Raw genomic sequence first — 20,271 nt, 5'->3', positions numbered from 1 at the left:
GAAACACCATTTAGTATGAAACCCCATTTAGTATGAAACCCCATTTAGTATGAAACCCCAATTAGTAGGAAAGACCATTTAGTATGAAACCCCATTTAGTATGAAACCCCATTTAGTATGAAACCCCATTTAGTATGAAACCCCAATTAGTAGGAAAGACCATTTAGTATGAAACCCCATTTAGTATGAAACCCCATTTAATATGAAACCCCATTTAATATGAAACCCCATTTAGTATGAAACCCCATTTAGTATGAAACCCCAATTAGTAGGAAAGACCATTTAGTATGAAACCCCATTTAGTATGAAACCCCATTTAATATGAAACCCCATTTAATATGAAACCCCATTTAGTATGAAACACCATTTAGTATGAAACCCCATTTAGTATGAAACCCCATTTAGTAGGAAAGACCATTTAGTAGGAAAGACCATTTAGTATGAAACCCCATTTAGTAGGAAAGACCATTTAGTATGAAACCCCATTTAGTATGAACCCCCATTTAGTATGAAACCCCATTTAGTAGGAAAGACCATTTAGTATGAAACCCCATTTAGTATGAAACCCCATTTAATATGAAACCCCATTTAGTATGAAACCCCATTTAGTAGGAAAGACCATTTAGTAGGAAACACCATTTAGTATGAAACCCCATTTAGTATGAAACCCCATTTAGTATGAAACCCCATTTAGTATGAAACCCCATTTAGTAGGAAAGACCATTTAGTATGAAACCCCATTTAGTAGGAAAGACCATTTAGTATGAAACCCCATTTAGTATGAAACCCCATTTAGTAGGAAAGACCATTTAGTAGGAAAGACCATTTAGTATGAAACCCCATTTAGTATGAAACCCCATTTAGTATGAAACCCCATTTAGTAGGAAAGACCATTTAGTATGAAACCCCATTTAGTATGAAACCCCATTTAGTATGAAACCCCATTTAGTAGGAAACCCCATTTAGTATGAAACCCCATTTAGTATGAAACCCCATTTAGTATGAAACCCCATTTAGTATGAAACCCCATTTAGTAGGAAACCTCATTTAGTAGGAAACCTCATTTAGTATGAAACCCCATTTAGTATGAAACCCCATTTAGTATGAAACACCATACAGTATGAAACCCCATTTAGTATGAATCCCCATTTAGTATGAAACCCCATTTAGTATGAAACCCCATTTAGTATGAAACACCATACAGTATGAAACCCCATTTAGTATGAATCCCCATTTAGTATGAATCCCCATTTAGTATGAAACCCCATTTAGTATGAAACACCATACAGTATGAAACCCCATTTAGTATGAATCCCCATTTAGTATGAAACCCCATTTAGTAGGAAACCCCATTTAGTATGAAATACCATTTCAAATGCTCAAATCAACTTAACCTTGACTGACTTTCATTCATTCATGCAGATAAAAATAATAATTATTATAATAAGATGTATATGCTCAGCTGTTTATGAGCTATTGGTGATTATTAAGCCATACGGACTGCCTACACTGCCATCCCAGGAGTTAGACTTTTAACCGTTTTATAACACACAGACACACACCGTGCACTTATTCAGTCAAACTCAGGGATTAAGGGGGTTATCAGAGACACACAACTATTACAGATATGGACAAACTTGTGGGGAACCTCCTGTTGTTTTCATCGGTAATTAACACTGCATCTTCTTTAAGTTTGACAGAAGAGATCAGTAAGCCAGGACAGGAAGTCTTCCTCCATGTGAAGCATGGATGCATTCAAGTTAAGTAGACACATGATAATCATTTTCTTTGAATCGTTATTTAACTAGGCAAGTCAGTTTAACAACATATTCTTATGTCCAATGACGGCCTATGAACAGCAGATTAACTGCCTTGTTCAGGGGCAGAACGACAAATTTTTACCTTGTCACCGCAGGGATTTGATCTTGCAACCTTGCGCTTACTAGTCCAACGCACTAACCGCGAGGCTACCTGCCACCCCGTATGACATTGATGTGACTTTGTTATGAAGATGGAAAGTTCACTAACACTATTGTGCATAGTGTGAAGGCCCATGAGTAAGCAGACCCCAGTCAAATTCTGAAACAGTATCTGAAACCTTTCACTGTCTTACATCCATCCGGTGTCAACTTCTGTCAAGTCATCGTCTAACAATTCATTGGTTCCGATCCATCATAAGGATTCTGGCACGGATATATGGGGAATGTAGTAATATCCAATATCAGCAACCATTTATCTCACACACAACACACACACACACACTCACAGACACACACACTTCACTCCACAACCCCTTGCTACCATTTTTTTTTTCAAAAAATAAAATAATAAAACATAGACCACAGTTTCCTGGGGAACAGAGAACTGTGTGCACCTGTTGCTGACTCTCCCAGCTCAAGGACCTGTCATCCTGTCATCCTCCTCTGGGAGTGTGATGGATTGGGTAACAGAGGCACGGCCGGCCAAGTGTGACCTGGCTGAGACTTGGGACTCTCTCTCTCTCTCTCTCTCTGTCTCTCTCTCTCTCTGTCTCTCTCTCTCTCTCTCTCTCACTGTGTCTCTCTCTCTCTCGCTGTCTCTCTCTCTCTCTCTCCTGTCCATCCCTCATCTGAAAGCAGTGGAGAAAAGTTACTTTTCCTGCCCGACTCGACAGCTCGGGTTGCCAGTCTCTGCCGTTCCCTTCATTTCTTCTGACACTTCTCACAGCCTGGTGAGAGGCAGCCATTTCCCTGCACCTGTGTCTGACCACACTAAGCAGCTCTGGCGTCAATAAAATATGTATGGTTGGTGGATACCTGAGTAAGGAGAGAGGGCTGTATGAGTGCTATAGGATGATTTGTTGAGTGCTATACTCTCTCTCATTTTACCATATTTTTACCACTGTGGGAGGGGAACACTCTGGGAAGGGGACACCGTGAAGTTGTCAAATATGTTGGAGATGTCTTGGAACGGGCAGGCCTTCCCCGGATGGAAGAGCAGCTCTGTCTTGTCGAGGTTGAGCTTGCGGTGGTGGGCCGATATCCAAGCTGAGATATCTGCTAGACCCGCAGAGATGCATGTCGTCACCTGGATGTCAGAAGAAGGGAAGGAGAAAAGTAGTTGAGTGTCATACGGATAGCAATGATAGGAGAGACCATGAGAGGATATGACAGAACTGTGTGACAGTGTTGAAAGAGAAGAGGAAAGGGCCTAGAACAAAACCCTGGGGGACACCAGTAGTGAGAGTGCAGAAACAGATCCTCTCCACGTCAGCTGGTAGAGTCGCCCAGCCCTGACAGGGAGGAGATGAAGAACTGATGGTTTACGGTGTCGAAAACCCGTCTTGAAGACTGACTGGTTAGGGTCGTGAAGATAGTTCTAATGAGAGATAGTGAGAGAGATGGTCAGAGGGGTAAAATATTTGTTGTTTTGGGGTGGGAAGTGACTGGCAATTTTCAAATCAGAGGGGATGTAGCCAGGGGTCAATAATGACTTGATGAGGGAAGTGAGGAATGGAAGAAGGTCTCCGGAGATGGTCTGGAGAAGGGAGGAGGGGATGGGATCGAGCGGGCAGGTTGTCGGGAGGCCAGACCTCACTATTAGCAGGATTTCATCTGGAGAGAGAGGGGAGAAAGAGGTCAAGGAGTAGGGTACTTCTGTGTCAGTGGGACCAGTGGAATCAATAGGCTGAGTGAATGAGAAGCGGATGTCATCTTTTCAAAGTGTTTGTCCGCAGAGAGGTAGGAGGGAGGGGGTGGAGGATTAAGGAGGGAGTAGAAGGTGGAAAAGAGTTTCCTATGGTTATATTCAGAAGCTTAACATTTAGAGTGATATAAAGTTGCTTTAGTAGCAGATACAGAGGAAGAGAAGGTAGAGAGGAGGAAATGAAAGGATGACAGGTCCCGCGGAAGTGTATTTTTTCACCAATTACGCTCAGCTACCTGCAGCCCTGTTCTGTAAGCTCGCAATGAGTCATTCAGCCACAGAGCAGGAGGGGAGGGCCGAGCTGGCAGGAAGGAAGGAAAGGGGACAGTGCGAGTCTTAGGATGCAGAACGGGTGAAGAGTAGGGTCGATGAGACAGAATCAGGAGACAGGCGGGAGAAATAATTTAGCAGAAGGGATGGATGATAGGAAAGAAGAACAGAGAGCAGTGGGAGAGAGAGAGAGAAAAGAATGTGACGGCGCATGACCATTTGTAAAGGGGCTGAGTGGCTAGGGTTGAAGGAGAAGGAAACAGAACAGGAAACAAAGATGACTGTAAGTTGCTCTGGATAAATGACTCAAATGTAAATTTAATGTACTGCACAGTATGAAAGACCAGACAAGGGTACAAATAGTGTTGATTTTCTTTCAAATATATTCAACAAAGGTTCAACAAAACCCCATTGATCTTCTACTCTCTGCAGGCTCAATCAGATGTTCACAGTGCTTTAGAAAACACATACTATTGGAACTAAGGTCGGCTCCCTCCCTCCCTCCCTCCCTCCCTCCCTCCCTCCCTCCCTCCCTCCCTCCCTCCCTCCCTCCCTCCCTCCCTCCCTCCCTCCCTCCCTCCCTCCCTCACAGGGCACACACTGGTTGAATAACCGTTGTTTAAATGTAATCTGTCAGTGTATTGGGACGAGGAATCAATGTGTGAAATGCATTGGATTAAAAAAAGTCTCTTCAACCAGTATATATATATATTTAATATATATCATATTTAATATTTATATTTTATAAACCAGTTTTTGTTAGCATTTATATTAGGGCAAAAACTTTCACTTCAATATAAACTTACAAGTTCAATTTGGAAATTCCACATAAAAAACGTTCCATAAATTGTTGCCACAAAGATAGAAGCACAGAATCGTCTAGAATGTTATTGTATGCTATAGTGTTAAGATTTCCCTTCACTGGAACTAAGAGGCATTATTCCTCCACCAAACTTTACAGTTGGCACTATGTATTGGAGCAGGTAGTATTCTCCTGGCATCCGCCAAACCCAGATTCGTCCGTCGGACCGTCAGATGGTGAAGCGTGATTCATCACTCCAGAGAACGAGTTTCCACTGCTCCAGAGTCCAATGGTGGTGAACTTTACACCACTCCAGCCGATGCTTGGCATTGTGCATGGTGATCTTAGGCTTGTGTGCGGCTGCTCGGGCCATGGAAACCCATTTCATGAAGCTCCCGACGAATAGTTATTGGGCTGACGTTGCTTCCAGAGGCACTTTGGATCTCGGTTGAGTGTTGCATCTGAGGACAGACTATTTTTATGTGCTGCACGCTTCAACACATCACTTATAGTTGACCGGGGAAGAAATTTGACAAACTGACTTGTTGGAAAGGTGGCATCCTATTACAGTGCCACGTTGAAACTCATTGAGCTCTTCAGTACAGTCCATTCTACTTCCAATGTTTGTCTATGGAGATTGCATGGCTGTGTGCTCGATTTTATAGCAACGGGTGTGGCTGAATTTGCAAAATCCACTCATTTGAAGGGGTGTCCTGTGGAATGATAGCAGAAATAAATGGGTTAATGTATCTGTTACTGAATGGGTTACTGAATGTGTTATGTAGCCTGAAATCCCGAACCTGTTTTGCAAAAATTCCACTCATGTCATTGTTTTGTATGACAAGGACTGGTAAGGAGTGGAATGATAGCTGAACTAGACTGGTACCCAGGCTATGTGTTACTGTATGAGTGTGTCACGGATCCCTCCGGAACTGTCATTATGCACACCTGGTCCCCATTCCCAGTGATTAGTAATTGTATAAATGTGCCCTTTGTTCACCATTGTCCTGTCGATTATTGTTCCAATGTCCGTTGGTGCGTGTGAGTACCTGTGCTGTGTTGTTTGGGCTTTTGTGCAAACGTATATTGTGCAGATGATTATGGGTCTCGTCCCGTGTGATAATCGTTGTCTGCTTGTGTATTTATTCCAGGTACTCCTCGCTCTTTTGTTTGGGTTTCAACCCTGTGTTTTGTTTACGTGTTTGTTTGGTCTTTGTCCCCGTGCCTTTACACGGTACGCTGGAATTTGGGAAATAAATATAATTTATTACGCATTCCTGTTCCTGTCTCCCGATCCTTTATACCAACGTACATTTGTATATAGAGTGTATTTGACTTAGAATTTAGGACCCCTTTAGGTATCAACATTGAAAATGATTTGATTAAATATTTAATTTGGCCTTTACTACTATCAATTACATTGAATAACACATTCCTAAATAGCAACGAAGTCTGGCAGAAAGAAGAAACAAGATTGTTAGGTCCTAAATCTAGGAGATTTAAGACAGCTTGGGAAACGTATACGTTTTTTTTCTTGCACATACTGAATTGAAACTTTTTTTTGTGGTAGGTACAAAACCACCTTCACATTTCGAGAATAAAATAAAAAAACGTTTTTGGTTACCTTTCAGATTAGTTCCGTGACAATTGTGGGGACAAAACGGTTCCTGTTACCTTTCGGATGAGTCCCGTGAGTACAAAACGGTTCCTGTTTCCTTTCGGATGAGTCCCGTGAGTACAACACGGTTCCTGTTTCCTTTCGGATGAGTCCCGTGAGGACAACACGGTTCCTGTTACCTTTCGGATGAGTCCCGTGAGTACAACACGGTTCCTGTTTCCTTTCGGATGAGTCCCGTGAGGACAACACGGTTCCTGTTACCTTTCGGATGAGTCCCGTGAGTACAACACGGTTCCTGTTTCCTTTCGGATGAGTCCCGTGAGTACAACACGGTTCCTGTTACCTTTCGGATGAGTCCCGTGAGTACAAAACGGTTCCTGTTACCTTTCGGATGAGTCCCGTGAGTACAAAACGGTTCCTGTTTCCTTTCGGATGAGTCCCGTGAGGACAAAACGGTTCCTGTTACCTTTCGGATGAGTCCCGTGAGAACAAAACGGTTCCTGTTACCTTTCGGATGAGTTCCGTGACAATTGTGGGGACAAAACGGTTCCTGTTACCTTTCGGATGAGTCCCGTGAGGACAAAACGGTTCCTGTTACCTTTCGGATGAGTCCCGTGAGGACAAAACGGTTCCTGTTACCTTTCGGATGAGTCCCGTGAGTACAAAACGGTTCCTGTTTCCTTTCGGATGAGTCCCGTGAGTACAACACGGTTCCTGTTTCCTTTCGGATGAGTCCCGTGAGGACAACACGGTTCCTGTTACCTTTCGGATGAGTCCCGTGAGTACAACACGGTTCCTGTTTCCTTTCGGATGAGTCCCGTGAGGACAACACGGTTCCTGTTACCTTTCGGATGAGTCCCGTGAGTACAACACGGTTCCTGTTTCCTTTCGGATGAGTCCCGTGAGTACAACACGGTTCCTGTTACCTTTCGGATGAGTCCCGTGAGGACAAAACGGTTCCTGTTACCTTTCGGATGAGTCCCGTGAGTACAAAACGGTTCCTGTTTCCTTTCGGATGAGTACCGTGAGGACAAAACGGTTCCTGTTACCTTTCGGATGAGTCCCGTGAGAACAAAACGGTTCCTGTTACCTTTCGGATGAGTTCCGTGACAATTGTGGGGACAAAACGGTTCCTGTTACCTTTCGGATGAGTCTCGTGAGGACAAAACGGTTCCTGTTACCTTTCGGATGAGTCCCGTGAGGACAAAACGGTTCCTGTTACCTTTCGGATGAGTCCCGTGAGTACAAAACGGTTCCTGTTTCCTTTCGGATGAGTCCCGTGAGTACAACACGGTTCCTGTTTCCTTTCGGATGAGTCCCGTGAGGACAACACGGTTCCTGTTACCTTTCGGATGAGTCCCGTGAGTACAACACGGTTCCTGTTTCCTTTCGGATGAGTCCCGTGAGGACAACACGGTTCCTGTTACCTTTCGGATGAGTCCCGTGAGTACAACACGGTTCCTGTTTCCTTTCGGATGAGTCCCGTGAGTACAACACGGTTCCTGTTACCTTTCGGATGAGTCCCGTGAGGACAAAACGGTTCCTGTTACCTTTCGGATGAGTCCCGTGAGTACAAAACGGTTCCTGTTTCCTTTCGGATGAGTCCCGTGAGGACAAAACGGTTCCTGTTACCTTTCGGATGAGTCCCGTGAGAACAAAACGGTTCCTGTTACCTTTCGGATGAGTTCCGTGACAATTGTGGGGACAAAACGGTTCCTGTTACCTTTCGGATGAGTCCCGTGAGGACAAAACGGTTCCTGTTACCTTTCGGATGAGTCCCGTGAGGACAAAACGGTTCCTGTTACCTTTCGGATGAGTCCCGTGAGGACAACACGGTTCCTGTTTCCTTTCGGATGAGTCCCGTGAGTACAAAACGGTTCCTGTTACCTTTCGGATGAGTTCCGTGACAATTGTGGGGACAAAACGGTTCCTGTTACCTTTCGGATGAGTCCCGTGAGGACAAAACGGTTCCTGTTACCTTTCGGATGAGTCCCGTGAGGACAAAACGGTTCCTGTTACCTTTCGGATGAGTCCCGTGAGGACAACACGGTTCCTGTTTCCTTTCGGATGAGTCCCGTGAGTACAAAACGGTTCCTGTTACCTTTCGGATGAGTCCCGTGAGTACAACACGGTTCCTGTTACCTTTCGGATGAGTCCCGTGAGGACAAAACGGTTCCTGTTACCTTTCGGATGAGTCCCGTGAGACTTGTGGGGACAAAACGGTTCCTGTTACCTTTCGGATGAGTCCCGTGAGGACAACACGGTTCCTGTTACCTTTCGGATGAGTCCCGTGAGTACAACACGGTTCCTGTTTCCTTTCGGATGAGTCCCGTGAGTACAACACGGTTCCTGTTACCTTTCGGATGAGTCCCGTGAGGACAAAACGGTTCCTGTTACCTTTCGGATGAGTCCCGTGAGTACAAAACGGTTCCTGTTTCCTTTCGGATGAGTCCCGTGAGGACAAAACGGTTCCTGTTACCTTTCGGATGAGTCCCGTGAGAACAAAACGGTTCCTGTTACCTTTCGGATGAGTTCCGTGACAATTGTGGGGACAAAACGGTTCCTGTTACCTTTCGGATGAGTCCCGTGAGGACAAAACGGTTCCTGTTACCTTTCGGATGAGTCCCGTGAGGACAAAACGGTTCCTGTTACCTTTCGGATGAGTCCCGTGAGAACAAAACGGTTCCTGTTACCTTTCGGATGAGTTCCGTGACAATTGTGGGGACAAAACGGTTCCTGTTACCTTTCGGATGAGTCCCGTGAGGACAAAACGGTTCCTGTTACCTTTCGGATGAGTCCCGTGAGTACAACACGGTTCCTGTTTCCTTTCGGATGAGTCCCGTGAGGACAACACGGTTCCTGTTACCTTTCGGATGAGTCCCGTGAGTACAACACGGTTCCTGTTTCCTTTCGGATGAGTCCCGTGAGGACAACACGGTTCCTGTTACCTTTCGGATGAGTCCCGTGAGTACAACACGGTTCCTGTTTCCTTTCGGATGAGTCCCGTGAGTACAACACGGTTCCTGTTACCTTTCGGATGAGTCCCGTGAGGACAAAACGGTTCCTGTTACCTTTCGGATGAGTCCCGTGAGTACAAAACGGTTCCTGTTTCCTTTCGGATGAGTCCCGTGAGGACAAAACGGTTCCTGTTACCTTTCGGATGAGTCCCGCGGAGAACAACACGGTTCCTGTTACCTTTCGGATGAGTTCCGTGACAATTGTGGGGACAAACGGTTCCTGTTACCTTTCGGATGAGTCCCGTGAGGACAAAACGGTTCCTGTTACCTTTCGGATGAGTCCCGTGAGGACAAAACGGTTCCTGTTACCTTTCGGATGAGTCCCGTGAGGACAACACGGTTCCTGTTTCCTTTCGGATGAGTCCCGTGAGTACAAAACGGTTCCTGTTACCTTTCGGATGAGTTCCGTGACAATTGTGGGGACAAAACGGTTCCTGTTACCTTTCGGATGAGTCCCGTGAGGACAAAACGGTTCCTGTTACCTTTCGGATGAGTCCCGTGAGGACAAAACGGTTCCTGTTACCTTTCGGATGAGTCCCGTGAGGACAACACGGTTCCTGTTTCCTTTCGGATGAGTCCCGTGAGTACAAAACGGTTCCTGTTACCTTTCGGATGAGTCCCGTGAGTACAACACGGTTCCTGTTACCTTTCGGATGAGTCCCGTGAGGACAAAACGGTTCCTGTTACCTTTCGGATGAGTCCCGTGAGACTTGTGGGGACAAAACGGTTCCTGTTACCTTTCGGATGAGTCCCGTGAGGACAAAACGGTTCCTGAGAGTCTCCGCTTTCCAAAGAGCGTATATAATAGTTTTTAGGTCAAACCGAACAGACGCTACAGAGGTTTTTCGTAAGAAGACCAATTTTTCGGGATGTCTCATGGTCTGACAAACACTTCTCTTGCTATGTCACTTTTCACCACAGATGCGGAAGTGCAGTGAGGGAACATTGAAACGACACATCTCTCTCTCTCTCTCTCAGTTGAGATTATGGAAGCAGTGCAGAGGTAGAAGATGACAACTTCTGTTTGACTTGACAGAGGTGAATGAAGCTACAGCAGCCAATGTGATCATGGCTGGAGAATTTATTTTTTAAACCTTTCTCCAAATTAGCATTTTAGAGCTTTTAAATTGTGTTGACATTCCTGGGGTGGGGGAACATATATTTGAAAGGGGAGTTAGAACTGAACATGATTATTACATTGAATATTTTCTTTTTATATATTTTATTTTTCAAATGGATTTATTTGAATAAATTAGGTGCAGACAAATATGTATAGTCTAAACAAATAAACAAAAATAATTAAATACAATGCATTGCAGTGTAAGCCAAATTGAAATCCTATTTGTAATACAATTAGCTGATTTCCTGCATTGCCACCCATGTCTGGTTCTTGGTCCCCTCTGCCACCCAATCAAAGAAAAGTGTGTTAACATGATAGCTCATCGAACCCGGCTTGTTTCCATAGTTAAGCAGGGTACATAAGAGGTAGACACTTCTCACTGAATTCAATTACTCCTCAGATACAAGTAGGAGTCACTGTTCAGGCAAGAATCAGTGGACTATGGCTTCACATTTTATTTCAATATACCTCTTTATTTCGGTTGATAGCATTAAGTCGAAACAATGACATTGATTCAAACATACCATTCTAATATCAACGTTGAAACAACGTCAAATAAAATTTGTCTAATCAAATATGAAAAATAATTTCTAGGTTTCTACATGGAATTTTCAACGCAAGTTCAACATACATGTCGATCTGATGATTATGTACAAAATTTGATTGATGTAAAAAACATGTTAGTCAGGTTAAGTGCGTGCAGTTAAGTTGAAGTTTTACACTCATTTAAGTGTTTACAATGCTGGTTGAAATGAATGAGATGAAAAGAGTACTTGTTGATGACTGTTTTCAATTCCACGTTCATTTCCACGTCTCAACACGTTGACAAATGATGTTGAAACAACATTGATTCAACCAGTGCGTTCCCACTTGTGCCCCTCCCTCACCTCTCCTTTACAAGGTGAAGATGAGGATTCCCTCGTACTCGTCAACAACGTTGTTCCGTAATTCTCTCCACCTTGCCCCTCTGCCATCCCTTAGCGCCCCAGCTGTGGTTCCTCGTCTCTTCCTGGATGGAAGGAAGTCAAACCTGTAATTAGAAGCCATGGGAAAGCTGGGAATAGTCATCAGACATGCAGGAAGACATGCAGAAATAATGCTCTGTAGAATCCAAGCGATGCAGAAAGAGCACTTTCCCAATAGCACACAGGGAAAGGGGAATGTGTGCCACATTTTCAAGGCTCATCATTTTAAAGTATAGTTCTAGGGGCGGGATGGGGGGGATGGGGGCGTGGGGGGTGATGATCACGGTACATTATGGCCGTAAGCTCCTATAATATACAAGTTGCTATCTCACCAGTTACATTCTCCAGGAACATTAATCAGAGAGGCAAAGATACTGTGACAAGTTCAGCTAGGAGCTGTAGATGACACATCCAGTTAACAGACGATACCCCTGAATGGTTTTATGGAGACAGACAGTGGCTTCACGCAGGATAGAGCTCTAAGTCTGGACCTCGTCTCCTGAGTTCTTTTTTTTTACATTACAATATAAAAGCTATTTGGTCCTCTACAGCAACTGGGGAACTGTGGGAAAAATATATATATATTTACGGTAATTTCACAAATCTACAAAATTAACACGTTCTACGTATAGCGTTTTCAGGAAGTATTCATGCCCCTTTGACTTTTTTTTCCACATCTAACATAGAATTACCACATAACGACAAAGTGATAACATGTATGCAGAAATGTATTGGAAATTAAACTGAAATCTCTCATTTACATAAATATTCACATACTTTGTAGAAGCAGGGTCCTTCTGTAGCACAGTTGGTAGAGCATGGCGCTTGTAATGCCAGGGTAGTGGGTTCGATTCCCGGGACCACCCATACGTAGAATGTATGCACACATGACTGTAAGTCGCTTTGGATAAAAGCGTCTGCTAAATGGCATATATTATAGAAGCACCTTTGACAGTGATTACAGCCGTGAGACATTTGGCCATGCAAACTTATTATGTTATTTTTCTTTTTTTTAATAGGTTTAACATAACAAAAAGGAGTTTGAATACTTACTGACTCAAGAAATGTCAGCTTTTAAAATGTTTAAAGTATTTGTAAACATTTCTATAAACATATTTCCAACATGATGTTTTAGGGTGTTGTGCATAGGCCATTGACCAAAACAATCTAAAAAAGTTATCAATTTTAATTGAATTATTTAATTAAAACAAATTCCACGTCAAAATGTGAAGGAAAAAAAAGATAAGGGGTTTAAGGCACTTTGTGAAAGCAGTGTGTTCCCACTATGGGTCCTGGATTATCATGGTGTGGTAACCTGTCCATAGTGTACGTAACAGAACCACATAGATGTCTGTTACATTTCAGTGGAGAAAACATTGGTAAAGTCACAGTTACACAGAGACACAACAATACATTTATGACATAAAACACACACACACAGACACACACACACACAGACAGACATGCACACTCGCTTGTGCAAACACACACACACACACACACACACACACACACACACACACACACACACACACACACACACACACAGACAGACAGACATGCACACTCGCTCGTGCAAACACACACACACACACACACACACACACACACACACACACACACACACACACGGACACACGCACACGCACACAGTCACACACATGCAGCCCAAATAAATGCTTCACAGAGTTCAAGCAAGAGACACATCTCAAAACAAACTTTTCAGAGGAGACTACTTGAATCAGACCTTCATGGTCAAATGCTGCAAAGTAACCTCTACTAAAGGACACCAAAAAGAAGAAGAGACTTGCTTGGGCCAAGTAACACGAGCAATGGACATTATACTGGTGAAAATCTCCCCATTGGTCTGATGAGTCCAAATTTGGGATTTTTTGGTTCAACCGCCTTGTCTTTGTTAGACGCAGAGTAAGTGAACGGATGATCTCTGCATGTGTAGTTCCCACCTTGAAGCATAGAGGAGGAGGTGTAATGGTGTGGGGGTGCTTTGCTGGTGACCCTGTCAGTGATTTATTTAGAATTCAAAGCACACTTAACCAGCATGGCTACCACAGCATTCTGGTTTGTGCTTAGAGGGACTATAATTTGCTCTTCAAGGATAACCCAACACACCTCCAGGCTGTGTAAGGGCTATTGAACCAAGAAGGAGAGTGATGGAGTGCTGCATCAGATGAGCTGGCCTCCACAATCACCCGACCTCAACTCAATTGAAATTGTTTGGGATGAGTTGGACTGCAGAGTGAAGGAAAAGCAGCCAACAAGTTCTCAGCATATATGGGAACTCCTTAAAGACTGTTGGAAAAATAATTCCAGGTGAAGCTGGTTGAGAGAATGTCAAGAGTGTACAAAGGTTGTATAACACTTTTTTGGTGTCTACTTAATTCCATATGTGTTATTTCATATTTTGATGTCTTCATTATAATTCTACAATGTAGAAAACAGTAAAAATGAAGAAAAACCCTTGAATGAGTAGGTGTTTCCAAACTTTTGACTGGTAACTGTTGACTGGTAATGTATATACACTGCTCAAAAAAATAAAGAGCAGACTTAAACAACACAATGTAACTCCAAGTCATTCACACTTCTGTGAAATCAAACTGTCCACTTAGGAAGCAACACTGATTGGCAATACATTTCACATGCTGTTGTGTAAATGGAATGGACAACAGGTGGAAATTATAGGCAATTAGCAAGACACCCCCAATAAAAGTAGTGGTTCTGCAGGTGGGGACCACAGACCACTTCTCAGTTCTTATGCTTCCTGGCTGATGTTTTGGTCACTTTTGAATGCTGGCGGTGCTTTCACTCTAGTGGTAGCATGAGACAGAGTCTACAACCCACACAAGTGGCTCAGGTAGTGCAGCTCATCCAGGATGGCACATCAATGCGAGCTGTGGCAAGAAGGTTTGCTGTGTCTGTCAGCGTAGTGTCCAGAGCATGGAGGCGCTACCAGGAGACAGGCCAGTATATCAGGAGATGTGGAGGAGGCCGTAGGAGGGCAACAACCCAGCAGCAGGACTGCTACCTCCGCCTTTGTACAAGAAGGAGCACTGCCAGAGCCCTGCAAAATGACCTCCAGCAGGCCACAAATGCTCAAACGGTCAGAAACAGACTGCATGAGGGTGGTATGAGGGCCCGACGTCCACAGGTGGGGGTTGTGCTTACAGCCCAACACCGTGCAGGATGTTTGGCATTTGCCAGAGAACACCAAGATTGGCAAATTCACCACTGGCGCCCTGTGCTCTTCACAGATGAAAGCAGGTTCACACTGAGCACATGTGACAGACGTGACAGAGTCTGGAGATGCCGTGGAGAAGTTTCTGCTGCCTGCAACATCCTCCAGCATGACTGGTTTGGCGGTGGGTCAATCATGGTGTGGGGTGGCATTTCTTTGGGGGGCTGCACAGCCCTCCATGTGCTCGCCAGAGGTAGCCTAACTGCCATTAGCTACCGAGATGAGATCCTCAGACCCCTTGTGAGACCATATGCTGGTGCGGTTAGCCCTGGGTTCCTCCTAATGCAAGACAATGCTAGACCTCATGTGGCTGGAGTGTGTCAGCAGTTCCTGCAAGAGGAAGTTATTGATGCTATGGACTGGCCCGCCTGTTCCCCAGACCTGAATCCAATTGAGCACATCTGGGACATCATGTCTCGCTCCATCCACCAACGCCATGTTGCACCACAGACTGTCCAGGAGTTGGCGGATGCTTTAGTCCAGGTCTGGGAGGAGATCCCTCAGGAGACCATCCGCCACCTGATCAGGAGCATGCCCGGGCGTTGTAGGGAGGTCATACAGGCACGTGGAGGCAACACACACTACTGAGCCTCATTTTGACTTGTTTTAAGGACATTACATCAAAGTTGGATCAGCCTGTAGTGTGGTTTTCCACTTTCATTTTGAGTGTGACTCCAAATCCAGACCTCCATGGGTTGATAAGTTTGATTTCCATTGATAATTTGTGTGTGATTTTGTTGTCAGCACATTCAACTATGTAAAGTAAAAAGTAGTTAATAAGAATATTTCATTCAGATCTAGGAAGTGTTATTTTAGTGTTCCCTTAATTTTTTTTGAGCAGTGTATATATATTTCTATCTCTGAAGACTACCCACAACCCCTCCCATCTATCGCTGAAAACCTCAACATTTTGATTTATAATATATATATATACATATAGTTTTCAATTGTGCTGTAATGTTTCACAAAAGTTCTGAACCTTTCGTAAAAAGTATAAAAACTATAAACTAAAATGATATTATATTTGTCATGGCCGTTGCTGGATGAAGACCAGTGAGCGTGAGCGTACATTTTCCTTTTTATTTCAAAATGTCGCCAACAAAACAAGAAACGAAAGAACAACCGTGAAGCTTACAGGGCATTAGTGCCACAAACAAAGTTAACTACCCACAACGAAAGGAGGGAAAAAGGGCTACCTAAGTATTGTTCCCAATCAGAGACAACGAAAGACAGCTGTCCCTGATTGAGAACCATACCAAGCCAAAACATAGAAACACAAAATCATAGAAAACAAATGAAAGAATTCCCACCCCAAATCACACCCTGACCAAACCAAATAGAGACATAAAATACTCTCTAAGGTCAGGGCGTGACAATATTATTGATTGACTGACTATGGCTTTTCAAGTCCCCCAGCAGTGCTATATACATACAATTTTATTGGTTGCACAAATTTTGTATAAACATTTCAATTTAGAGATTGAATATGTCCGTAAACACTCCAAGCAGCTGGTCTGCACATGCTCTGAGTACGTGGCTTGGGATGCCGCCTGAGGCCAGCAGCTTTGCGAGGGTTAACATGCTTAAATGACTAACTCATGGTGAGCGAGAGCACACAGTCCTCGTGAGAGTCGGAGCTTTTCCTTTATAATCCGTGATGTTGAACACGTCCGGGAATGAAGCGTCAGCGTCTGAGACGTGGCTTTTCCTTTATAATCCGTGATTGTCTAAGAGTCCCAGCAATTATGCCAGGGAGGAGAGAGAAACACTGACATAAACCAAAACAGTATACAAAAGCTTGAAAAGTTGTTTTGGCCACATGATACCGCATGACTTGCATGAGGGGAGGCAGGATTTCATTGTGTCAACACCAAAAACATGATGAGACAGACAACTGTAAATAAGAAATGATAGGGAAATATACAGAGATCACAATATTAGTTTAATATTGAGCAGAACTGTACAGCTTAAGGGGTTTAGATTCTATATTTTAAACATCATCTGTTTTAAACCCAAAGGGAGTGGACTCTAATGGCAAGCAATAGCTAATTTCATTAAATTTTTGTTTTAAGATTTCGAGGACTCCCTGAACAGTCCTGGTTAGACAGAGAGACAGACACACAGCCAGATGTGCTCTAGGAGAAAAGAAAAAAACAACTGTAGACAATTTGGCCCTTGAGGATTACAGCACTGAGACTGTAATGGTTGTAAAATACATTATATAGGTGCTGCATCCAGACCTTTCCTGTATTGTCCATACTCCGTAATTCAGCACGGGGCTGTCCGCTAGCTGTAAAATCATACACCTGCTGTAGTTTAGACCGGCGACGCTCGGATAATGAATGAGGGATACACACCCAAATGGCCACTTCACAATCCACACAAACATGACCAACCTTCTGAGCAGGTGTGTCGGACCTGTCTGGCAGCCATATTGGCTAAGAAACGTCCTAAGGGGACGGGTCTGAAAGTGAATGAACGTGATCTAGTTAGCTTGATATGATTCACAGACCATTGGGAGACCCTCTCTCTTTTTTTGCCTCAAGCTTGGTGGGAGAGTTGATGGCTTCTAAACGAGAGGGGACCGTAGAAAAAAAGTGACTCGCCAAGTCAGCGTTTAAATTCATGCTCTGCCGCATGACGTAGAGGGAAAAGGGGGAATCTGCTTCTCAGAGGGAGGAGCAGCTGAAAACAAAAAGGGGCCTAACACACTGGAAACTCAAAACAATCTCTGAGTCTGGATGGATCACTGGAAACTCAAAACAGTCTCTGAGTCTGGATGGATCACTGGAAACTCAAAACAGTCTCTGAGTCTGGATGGATCACTGGAAACTCAAAACAGTCTCTGAGTCTGGATGGATCACTGGAAACTCAAAACAGTCTCTGAGTCTGGATGGATCACTGGAAACTCAAAACAGTCTCTGAGTCTGGATGGATCACTGGAAACTCAAAACAGTCTCTGAGTCTGGATGGATCAGCTCATCAAAGACTTGCTTCTCGCCAAACATCTCTCGTTCCATGTTGGTTACAGAGAAGTGAGAGGAAAACAGAACAGCCTGTGACAGGGAGGTCAACTCATCTCTTCTATTGGAAGTATTTGAAAATAACCCATGTTGGTCCTGAATAAAGCCTACGTGTTGTGGGATGAGACTGTTGGGAGGTGAAGAGGCTGTGTGATCATCTGTGTTCCATGTTGAGGCTGTGTATGAGGCCTGAGGCCATTGTGATGAGGCTGTGTCAAGGCCATGTAAATCTCTCGTTCCATGTTGGTGATGAGGCCATTGTGATGAGGCTGTGTGATGTGGCCATTGTGATGACTCATCATTGTGATCCATGTTGGGCTGTGTGATAGCCTATGAGGCTGGTGATGTGGCTCATCTCTCGTTCCATGTTGGTCGTACAGCCTACAGGGAGGTCAACTCATCTCTCCATTCCATGTTGGTCGTACAGCCTACAGGGCCTGTGTTATACTCATCTCTCGTTCCATGTTGGTCGTATAGCCTACAGGGGGTGGGAGCAGGGTCATACTCATCTCTCGTTCCATGTTGGTAGCAGGGTAAGGGTACAGCCTACAGGGGGTGGGAGGTCAACTCATCTCTCGTTCCATGTTGGTCAGGGTAGGGTAGCCTACAGGGGGAGGTCAACTCATCTCTCTGTTTGGTTCCATGTTGGTTTGGTTATGGCAGGTACAGGGAGGTCAACTCATCTCTCGTTCCATGTTGGTCGTATAGCCTAGCAGGGAGGTCAACTCATCTCTAAGGGTTCCATGTTGGTCGTATAGCCTACAGGGGTTGTTTGGGAGGTCAACTCATCTCTCGTTCCATGTTGGTCGTACAGCCTACAGGGAGGTCAACTCATCTCTCGTTCCATGTTGGTCGTACAGCCTACAGGGAGGTCAACTCATCTCTCGTTCCATGTTGGTCGTATAGCCTACAGGGAGGTCAACTCATCTCTCGTTCCATGTTGGTCGTATAGCCTACAGGGAGGTCAACTCATCTCTCGTTCCATGTTGGTCGTATAGCCTACAGGGAGGTCAACTCATCTCTCGTTCCATGTTGGTCCTATAGACTACAGGGAGGTCAACTCATCTCTCGTCCCATGTTGGTCCTATAGACTACAGGGAGGTCAACTCATCTCTCGTTCCATGTTGGTCCTATAGACTACAGGGAGGTCAACTCATCTCTCGTTCCATATTGGTCGTATAGCCTACAGGGAGGTCAACTCATCTCTCGTTCCATGTTGGTCGTACAGCCTACAGGGAGGTCAACTCATCTCTCGTTCCATGTTGGTCGTATAGCCTACAGGGAGGTCAACTCATCTCTCGTCCCATGTTGGTCCTATAGCCTACATGGAGGTCAACTCATCTCTCGTTCCATGTTGGTCGTATAGCCTACAGGGAGGTCAACTCATCTCTCGTTCCATGTTGGTCGTACAGCCTACAGGGAGGTCAACTCATCTCTCGTTCCATGTTGGTCGTACAGCCTACAGGGAGGACAACTCATCTCTCGTTCCATGTTGGTCGTATAGCCTGCAGGGAGGTCAACTCATTTCTCGTTCCATGTTGGTCGTATAGCCTGCAGGGAGGTCAACTCTTCTCTCGTTCCATGTTGGTCGTATAGCCTACAGGGAGGACAACTTATCTCTCGTTCCATGTTGGTCGTATAGCCTGCAGCGAGGTCAACTCATCTCTCGTTCCATGTTGGTCGTACAGCCAGCAGGGAGGTCAACTCATCTCTCGTTCCATGTTGGTCGTATAGGCTACAGGGAGGTCAACATGGAGGGCTTAGGAAAGCAAAGGCTAGCTTATTCAAACAGAAATTTGCATCCTGCAGCACAAATTCCGAAATGTTTTGGGACACTTTAAAGTCCATGGAGAAAAAGATTACCTTATCCCAGCTGCCCACTGCACTGAGACTAGGAAACACTGTCATCAACATGTTCAAAAAGCATTTCTCTAATGCTGGCGATGCTTTCCACCTGGCTACAACAACCCCGGCAGCAACTGGCCCAAGCCCCCCCGCTTCTCCTTCACCCAAATCCAGATAGCTGATGTTCTGAAAGAGCTGCAAAATCTGGACCCTAAAAATCTGCCTTGCCTGGTTCATCAACTGCTTCACAGATAGAGTCCAATATGTCAAATTGGAGAGCCTGTTGTCTGGACCTCTGGCAGTCTCTATGGGGGTGCCACAGGGTTCAATTCTCGGGCCAACTCTTTTCTCTGTATACATCAATGATGTCGCTCTTGCTGCGGGTGATTCTTTGATCCACCTCTATGCAGACGACACCATTCTGTATACATCTGGCCCTTCTTTGGACGCTGTGTTAACAACCCACCAAACGAGCTTCGATGCCATACAACACTCCTTCCATGGCCTCTAACTACCCTTAAATGCTAGTAAAATGAAATGCATGCTCTTCAATCGATCGCTGCCCACACCCGCCCGCCGACTAGCATCACTACTCTGGACGGTTCTGACTTAGAATATGTGGACAACTATAAATACCTAGGTGTCTGACTAGACTGTAAACTCTCCTTCCAGAC

The sequence above is a fragment of the Oncorhynchus keta genome, chromosome 22, assembly GCF_023373465.1.
Source record: "Oncorhynchus keta strain PuntledgeMale-10-30-2019 chromosome 22, Oket_V2, whole genome shotgun sequence".
NCBI lineage: Eukaryota > Metazoa > Chordata > Actinopteri > Salmoniformes > Salmonidae > Oncorhynchus > Oncorhynchus keta.
The sequence above is the reverse complement of the archived record's forward strand: the minus strand, read 5'-3'. Positions refer to the sequence as shown.